Genomic DNA, 9705 nt, shown 5'->3' with positions numbered 1-9705 from the left:
TAGTTGATACGTCTGATATTGCAGCATTACGATCCTTCTGTAAAGTAGGTCATGGTCTGAATCGGGTAATGGGGCTCATGCTTCGGTATGTGATGTTAAGAGAATATTCCGATACAACCATGACCTGAAAAATATGCAAATGAAATCTTTTAGCAGTACTGGCTTTCAGTGTGCATATGTCGTTTTGATGTATTTGGTCAGTAATGACAAGCGTTCCAAGGATACTACATTGAGGGGTTTGGTCGTATCGACAACCATGGTTGCAAGTCACTGAGAACAATATGATACAGCGGGCGTTTCACTCAAAACTATGTTTGTATGTGGATTGAAAAGCTACTTCTTCGAATAAAAGTACTTTTGCACTGTTGTACACAAGGCATTTCATGACAAAGAGGTCATTACCGTCGCATGATACATTCCAATTTACCGAATCGGTCCCTGCTTGTAGAACGTATGGAAAAACAAACCTTTCGATAATTCAGTCTGCGCTGCATAGAAGTACAGTTTACGAATATACTCATGTTAACGGTTTTGTCAGTATTATCTTTTCATATAACTAAATCACAAGTCTTAGATCCCAAAAATGTCCTTGAATGGACATATATACTGAAGGTCATTAAAAACGCAATTTCATATTCATACTTTCTTTACTCACACAAATGTCAGCATATATAGATGTTACTGGCAGACATGTTTTGAGTAAACATCTGTGGATAACTTAATCGGAAAATGTCCTATCAACAACAGTGTCCATCGTGTACTGCAAGACACTTGAAGCATTGGAAGACACAGAAACAGCTGTGGGAAGGTCTGCCAGTGATGTTGAAGTGTCGATGTCAATTCAGCACTTGTCCTTGGTCCTGGCAGCACCCCTTCCAAAACGACCATGTCCAAAACACAGTTTTTCTCGACGTCCATCTGCAAAGGGTATTTTAAACCTGAGGCATCTTCGCACCGTTTTGCCTTGTCCCAGTTGCCCTCTTTGCAGTATCAGCAGCTGTTTTGAACCGATTTCAGAAGTGTAAGACTCGGATATTGCGGTCCTGTCGAACTGTCGTCAAAGGTGCTGCGTCAGGTTGCGGACAAATGCATCACTTCAGGTAGCCCGAAAACGTTGTCTGCGTTGACCAACGGTGTATGGATGCACATTACAGTGCCTGACAATCATCACATCTGAAGAAACGCCGCTAACCATAGCGAGAACATGATTTTTGTCTTGTGTCAAGCGTGACATTTTCTCAACGTGATTCGGTTTCACAATTCCTTGTGCTTTTACAGAGCTTGGGTGCAGGTAATGCGCGTGCACAATGTTTTTCATGAATGTGATTGTGTTTACGAGAGGTGTCAAAGGTTCAGTTCTAAGCATCGAAGTTCATGAAAGAGGAAGTCTCTGGGACTCATACTCGAAATGGGCAAGAATATCAGCCTTTTATCCATACATCCTATGTATCTTTAGTAGAAGTGTTGTAAGTCTCAGGACAACAAATACAAACTGGGTATTAATGGCTGCTATCTATAGTATATTTCTGTTACTGGGCGCGGACTCTAGCTGGTGCATTCACCGTTTACAGTTTACAGAAGGGGTAGTTTCAAATGATAACAAAACTTATTTATTCTTTATTTCATGGTAACGCAATTTGATAAAGATTTCTGATTTCCCATTTTGTTGTAAAAGTTTTGTTATTGTGAAACTAAACAACAAGCAAGTACATTTGATCGACTACAGTTCCATACACCACATAATGAAACGGTTTCAGGATCGAGGGATATATGTCTCAAGACGTATATTATATAAAAATGTTTTGGTTGTTTCAGAACGCACCCATCGTGGTGATGATGATGATGATGATGATGATGATGATGATGATGATGATGATGATGACGATGATGATGACAAAATACATCTAATCCAGTGATAGGTGTAGTAAGTGTCATTCCTCCCGGACAGATTTCGATGACACGAGGCAGTCGGGTAGCCTTGTGGTTAATGCTTTTGTGGGTCACGTCGACGACCGGGGTTCAACTCTCCACGTGGCTACAGTGAGTGAAGCCCACTCCTGGTGTCCCCGCATGGGATTGCTGGGATATTGCTAAAGCGGCGCCAAACCTAACTCACTCACTCGATGACACACTATCCAGCCAATCACCAAGGCTGACCACCAACTGGGCAACACACCGGGGGTCCATTGTAACCCTAACTCCTCACTCGATTAATCTTGATAAACATCAAAAACTGATACATCAGATAGATGAAACAGTTAAACGTAAGGCAACTAGTGTACCGGCTGTTTCCCTGTCTATATGTGGAGATCCGGTCTCGTAACTCACGATACAAGGAGAGCCATTACACGTATCACGCCAAAGAATTAGTTTAATTTTTCCTTCTTGCTTTTGTTTAGTTGAGTGACAATGTCCAGATTTTAAACAAAATCCTCTCAAAATTACTTCAACTAGAGTCGTGGATACACGAGGGGCGCGGACTTCCGTCTCCCATGCCTGTGGTTTAGGTACAGCCCGTATCACTTGTGTGTTTGTATCGGACAGTGTTTGGCTGTTCGCGTCCACATTTCGTTCCCTGAACTGTAGAGGTAACGACCGTGACATGCGCTGCATGCAAGTTTTGTTTGATATGGTCAGTGGGGAAATAACTCTGCTCAAAAGTGCACGTCTAGATGACCGCAGAATATTTTATTGTATATAGTAAATATTAATATAATCCAGTCTCATGTTTGTAGAAAGCCTTCGTCGTATCAGCGTACATTGACATGAAAGGCCACGTTGATATATTTTACACAAGGTAAATCAGCATTGTCCTTTTGGACAAAAACAAAATTTATTTATACCTAAACAAGATCGCTGTTTCTTTGGAACAGTAATATATTTAATTGAATCAATGTGTCGCTACATCGGACTGGCTCATGTCTACTGTAAGAACGCAGTTTTGTAAGCCAATACAAGCATTTATTGAGGCGGTGCCTTTGATCGTTATCTTGTTTGTTGTTTAACATAATTCTGGGCAGCATTCTAGAATTACGACGGCAACTGATAAATAATCGAATCTTGACCAGAGAGACTACTGACAATGACATGCAACACCAACCCTGACCACCCAATCCATCACATCGTGTGTGCAGCTGTGGGCGAAACTTCCCGCCAGGAATGTCTACTGGGGTGTAGAAGTGGGTCATGTGGGAGGTAGCTGTATCAGACTATATGAGCAGAGTGAGTCTTGGCAGAAGTAGCCATGACAATGTCAACCGTGTCAGAACGGACGTTTGAAATACATTCAAACACATGTGTGTCGAAGTAGAGGGTGCTGAATACCCATACCCGTTTGTCAGCACCATATATCCGTTATATTATGCTTATCAATAACATTTATTGTGATGAATAGCGTTCGAAACGATGTAACACAATACTAACTCCTTTGGGTTACCATTATAACACTTCACTACTATTTTCTTAAGACAATAAGAATAGGTTTGTGAATATTTGACAAAGTGTTGGATTCCAACTTATTTCAGAATTATCACTCTGACACTTGCCACAATCTACGGATTACTGGAATTGGATTTTAATTAGTACTTATTTTTTGTAACCTGCAAATCACCTGAATCAATCGCGAGAATAGCTTCTAGTGACGACACTTGGGATCGAACCACCTGCATTCCGCTGTCCGAGTGGGTACTCTGTATACTCTCACGGCGGAGGCGGCGACAAAGGCGTCCTAAAAATATTTGAACTTGTACTATACTTAGACAGAAAGGCCACAAAAAGATGACCCAGTATCATCAGTCTTAGCAAGTATTGCAGAATTTTCTTGGGTTTCTTTGGAGGGGAGTTAACTCTTGCCTCGCACATTACATGTCAAGCATACACCCATCCCTCCGGGTTGGGATACTGTTGTTTTAGATGTTATCATCATTGCCTTGATTGTAATAATCACTGCTGGCGTGTTGGAATGCCTTTGAATTGTCATACCTTAGTCAATTTTATTGTTGGTTTCTCAATAATTATTATTTCTTCTAAGAGCTGATTCACGGTTAACTATTTATTCTTGAGAATCACCATTTCCGATATTTGAGTGAATAGTGACATGTTTAGAATGTCACTTTCATATTGTCGACAAGTTTCATGTTTACACTTTCATGTGACGTGTAAATATACCAGCATTTGACTGGCCACAGAATACATGTACAGCCAAACCTCGTTAGTACAGACCAAATTTAACACTTTCACAGGACTCCTAGTTTTGGAAATAGTTTCATCAGGATTCGAACCCACTGCCAAGCCGCGAACTGATGCGAATATTTGCAGAGCGAATTAAATCGCCGTAATACTAAACAATCCTTAACATGGCGCCTTTTGAAAATGCATGAATATGCAAAAGCAAATGCTGGAATGTTACAAGAAGAGTACCATTGCATATGCTGACATTAGTCTTTTTAGCCCTAGCTGTAAGTGGAACTCCAACACAGTCCCAAGCCTAGAAAGCCGCCGTTTCAGGAAATTGATGAAATTTTCTGATGTTTATTTCATTGAATAAATTTTAACATTTGATAAAGATAATTGTTTTTTTTATAGAAAATATGTTCATTACAGAGACAACATGTTAGTCAACAGAGTACACTTGGGATCTGTTTCACAATGCTGTTTCACAAGGCTTCACTGAGATGATTAGGCCTTTGTTAAAGAAAGTTACTGACGATCAACTTTGCGCTAAGATCGTTCATGGAATGGGTACCTGGACCACGTCTACAGCGGAGGACACTACTTCAATAAGTAAACAAAAGACATGTAACAGTCATGAACTGAACACAAAAATACATTGCCATGATAACATCGGTATCTCCATCGATCAGAAGAAACGGGCAGCAAGTCTTCGCCGACCTAGTGCTTTGGTTGAACTTCCAACTCAATTCTTGTATTAACAAGTCCCCTTGCTGCATGTTTACTTGTTAACAGGAGTTGGAATTAGATTGGAAATAAACGAAGGATAACTTCCTATCTCTCCGAGTCCGGTGAGCCTGGCTGTCGCGCAGATGCCGCGGTTTTGAGTTCAAATCGATCCAAATGGATAACAATTGTTAAATACGGGAAAGTGAAAAGTGGCGAAATATACAGAAAGGATGGGAATTCAATTTATATCTGTAAATATTGAAAGTTAATTATAGCTTTTCTTTTTAACTTTCTATTCTCCACGAGGTGTGCGGGTGGAGTAGGGAAATCCTCTCCACTCGACAACAGATGATATGTCGCGCACTTTGTTATTTATTTCGTTCAACGTTGTAATTGTATTCATTTCAGCTAAAATGTATTCATTTCAGTATTGAAACTTTCGTACAACATTTAATGGCTGTGGGTTGGGTTATTGTGACAAATCATTGCTTACAACTGAATATTTGCTCTCATTTGAAAATAGTAACAGTGAGGAAGACTTTAATATTAAGACTTGAATAATATAATCCCAAAATAATTATATATTTATGAAATTGAAGATTTAAAGGAAAACTATTATACTACTATATGTTTTACATGTAACGTAACATTACTGAAAATATTTAGTGAAGATTATCTAATTTAACTGTTACGTTCATGCAGGCAGACATGCAATGTGAGGAAGTGGTTTGAGAGTAAAATTTAATGAAAGGCGTTTTATATATTACATGATGCAAAACAGCAAAACAAAGCTGAAAACAATGGCGATTTTCTTTATGATCTAAACACGAGATCCTTGAAAAACTGAAACTATTACAGGACAACTTCCTCAGTCGTCGGGACGCAGGGGGCAAGGAAGCGCCACCTAGCGAGTCAAAGGCAAGGCCGGGACCCGTCATACTCGGAAAGGTGTTGTCTGTTGTGGCGCTCATTATGTAAAGGAAATCTGCCCAAATTTCTGCTAAATCATGCAAATTATCACGGCTGCATGTCTCCCCGGGCCAGGCTGCACGTGTGAATGTGTCGTAGGATGTGGGTATTAATAAAACTCCTTCCGATCTCCAGTCTCCACTGATGAAGGAGTCTGTATCCATCCAGTATTACTACTTCACGGTAAATTCAGCTGGATGGTAATTAAAAGAATAAATATGTAATAAATCAATAAAATAACAAATGAAACCTTTCTACAATTTGCAATAAAAGCGTTTTGATCCAAAAATAATTTTGTCTTAAAAGGCGTTTCAGTAGGTTTGTTCAGTGTGTGCTTTCAACGGCTTTGAGTACATGGAGTGGTAAGATGGATTTACACAAGTTTATCAAGTAAAACATTTTTGAAAATTATTGCAGCATATTACTACAAGTAACGATCTTTTCAAAATCTCTCTAAATAATATATCGTTTGTAGAAAGGTAGGCGGGAACCGACATTCTGATAAAGCGTATTATATACATTGTATTTATTTAATTGATCAATTATTGTTGATCACTATTTATAGGATAATTGTTTGGTCGTCAATCTAATTGGTGTGGCAATGACGAAGGACACAAGTTTATGGATAACAACTTCGTGTTTACTGCACGGAGCGAGGCTTCGGTATAGAGTCGTACACCGTTTTCAAGCTAAATGTCGCTCTGTTCAATAACAAGACGTTGCCGTCCTTAAACTTTTATGTGTTGCAATATATAGCATATTGTATTGAAGGTTGTTCAGTTGAGCACTGTTATGCTGCAAGGAATTTTGTCCAACGTTAAACTTTTTCAGTCCTGTTGTAAATTATATTTTTATATTTTCCTCATTCCGTTGAAATTTCTGATACAGCTAAGGTCAGGTAAATATAGCGCTTGTGTTTCTTTTAAACACAATTATAGACTAATAGAGAAGTAATTTGAAATTTCAGGCAACGAGCGACCCACGTTAAAGACTTTTGATGTAACACCTGTTTATGAACATGTTTTTACTGTTGGCTTGTTTATCAGTCGTGCAGACATACATTATACCAGTATGTTGTATTGAGTTCTATGTCATTACAAGAGGTTAAGTCGGTGTTAATGAAATGTGTAAAAGTTTTTTTCTTCACTAGGTGCAATAATCTAAATATTTTACAAGTGTAATTAATAGTAAATATCAATTGGACATGATTTATTAAATATTCAGTAATATATTTGGCATCGTTTCTAAGATTTAAAATTGAATTTGTGAAAGAGTATCAAACATTTTCATTCAAATTAAATATCACACGGGAAACATTAAATGTTAATTTAGCAACCATTTTTCAACCAAATGACATAATTCAGGAAGTATTGGCTGGGAAGTTAAGTCTTCTCAAATGGACCACAAAAAGTAATAATTACAAATGTGTTTTTCTGGCTCCTATTTTCCAAGTGATCCATGCTGCTAAACTATGAATGTTCCTATTGAAGCATACACCAGGAGACCGACAGGTGACGGGTCGTGCACACATCGTCGCAGCAGGCGCTGTGATGGGAGGCAACTGACGCAATTGCTGGTGTTCCACTGGAGCTAACCTTAATTGATGCTGACAGTTCGATGACTTAAAAACCCTTCTGCCAACATTCGCGATGGCTAGTTTGTTTATTCTGGGAAGAAACGCAAAACAGTATGCTTTATGCAGACACACTCTAGCAACAATGCAATGCCATCGATCGACTCTTCATGTAAAATTGTCAATTTGATGTTAATTGGTCGGTGAATAAAATGTGGTTATATCTCCAAATATATTTTATTGTCTGATGGTGTTTCTGTTTTAAAAGAAAGAAAGATTGAACCTGTAAATCACCCTTTGCTGTCAGGTAAACCCAGGGAATCTAGGAAACAGCTGGTTTGGAGAGAACAAAATGAAACAGTGGTAAAAGGCAGAATTGCAATTCAATTTGAGGTATTTTTTCCCAAATTCATATGCTATATCGCCTCCTGGTAGCATTAACAGAATACATGTGTTGGGCCAATATAGTGTGTGTTTTAACCTATGACACTGCAGCTGTTTGTGCGGTGTTTAAATCCAGACTTAAAAGTATACAAACTTTTTAACAACGGACCGTACATAATCGGGGCTGGACCAGATAATCAAGTGATTCACGTCTTAAAAGTTTTTATACAACGATATGCATCAACCATGCAAGTGAATGTCACCACTCGAGTAAGATAACCGCCTTGACGCCATGCATATGCAAACGAGCCAGTAACGGTCCACACTTGTACATAATGAAACCCTGCCTATCTGGATCCCGTTAATCCGAAACATCTCTTAGATATGGTTCCAGGGGAAAATACATATATTAAACGTGCAGTGCGGAAAATTTTCTGTTGATCTGATTTAGTAATATTTAGTTCAATAATTTTGTTTCCAGAATTACCGGAATGCTGTATTGATATTATACCCATCTTTAGAATTGTGTCTTTCATAATCAACATGTTTATAAAACTATGGTAAATGGAACATATGTGTTATACAAGAGACAAAACCTTTCGCAGAGCGATGATCCCCAGTCGCCTGAGCTTTTTCAAGCAATCTTAATTGTGTGGGACCCAAATGCTTAGCATCAAATTATAGCCTGACTTGCAAGATGGGGTGAAGAGAGAACACACAGTGCGACCAATGGAGAGACGGAGCTAGTCTTGGCGTTACTTGAGTCACTGTTTATAGAGCGCTGATACTGGGCCTTACAGAGGCACTGCGCTCATTGGAACATAACCGTTTAACAAACGATTTACAAATCCGGAAACTCGCGTTCGAATCCGTTTACTGAAAGTACCGAAATAACATGTATGTGGCATTCGTCTTTAGTTTTCTGTTATAAACGACATTTGACAGTCTGTGTGATGATTTTGAAGTCGGACGTGGTTATTATTTAGAAAAATGTTCTTTTGGTGAATCGCATTTAAAAAATAAATTATTGTAATCATTATCCAATAAAACACGTATATATGATGTATATATTCATAGTGTGCATGAGACGACCTTGTAGTACCCCTATTCTCCAAATCAGAACACTGTTTGTCGTTACATTATATATTACTGATAGACAGATATAGGGACAATGTTCACATACTGATTTTAATTTACCCTCTTGAATCTTGGAAAGCTGTAATACACGGTATGGTGTCAAAAACACAACATGCGAACTGATGATGACAGCTTCATCTTTATTGCCTAGAACGACGTTTCCATGGAGATGTTCTATTTTGTTGTCAAGCTAAAGGTGACATGTTTCATTTCTGACACACTAATTTCTACAATGGCGATCAAACAATTACCGTACACGGTTCTAGAAATCAACTCTTCAAATCATTTCCAGATTATAAACGAGTAACATATATTTTTTTGCTTCTGTAATTATTCCCATGTTTATAATGAATTTTGAGGACAGCCTGCACATTGGGAAACGCATTGATCAATCAAAAAAAAAATCTTCTCGTGCGAAATCCAAATATAAAGCATACGATCTCCTTAAACCATCAATACTCTTCACATCATTATATTTCATTGTACTAACAAAGATAAGCCTTATCGACAGAATTAACACTGTAATTAAATATTTAATTCTTAAAATACTTAAGTGGGTGAAAAGTAGTCAAATGTGTGTAAGACTCACTTGCTAATTTCGTATTCATAAAAACTCATATAAATTATAATGATACAAAGTTAAATGATACCAATAGGTGACGAGAGACCAACAAGAGTTATTCCCCTTAGATCACACTGGCAGGATTTTCGCTCGTACTACACAGCTCGTCACCTGAGCGGCG

This window comes from Haliotis asinina, chromosome 12 (assembly GCF_037392515.1).
Source record: "Haliotis asinina isolate JCU_RB_2024 chromosome 12, JCU_Hal_asi_v2, whole genome shotgun sequence".
Lineage (NCBI taxonomy): Eukaryota > Metazoa > Mollusca > Gastropoda > Lepetellida > Haliotidae > Haliotis > Haliotis asinina.
The sequence above is the reverse complement of the archived record's forward strand: the minus strand, read 5'-3'. Positions refer to the sequence as shown.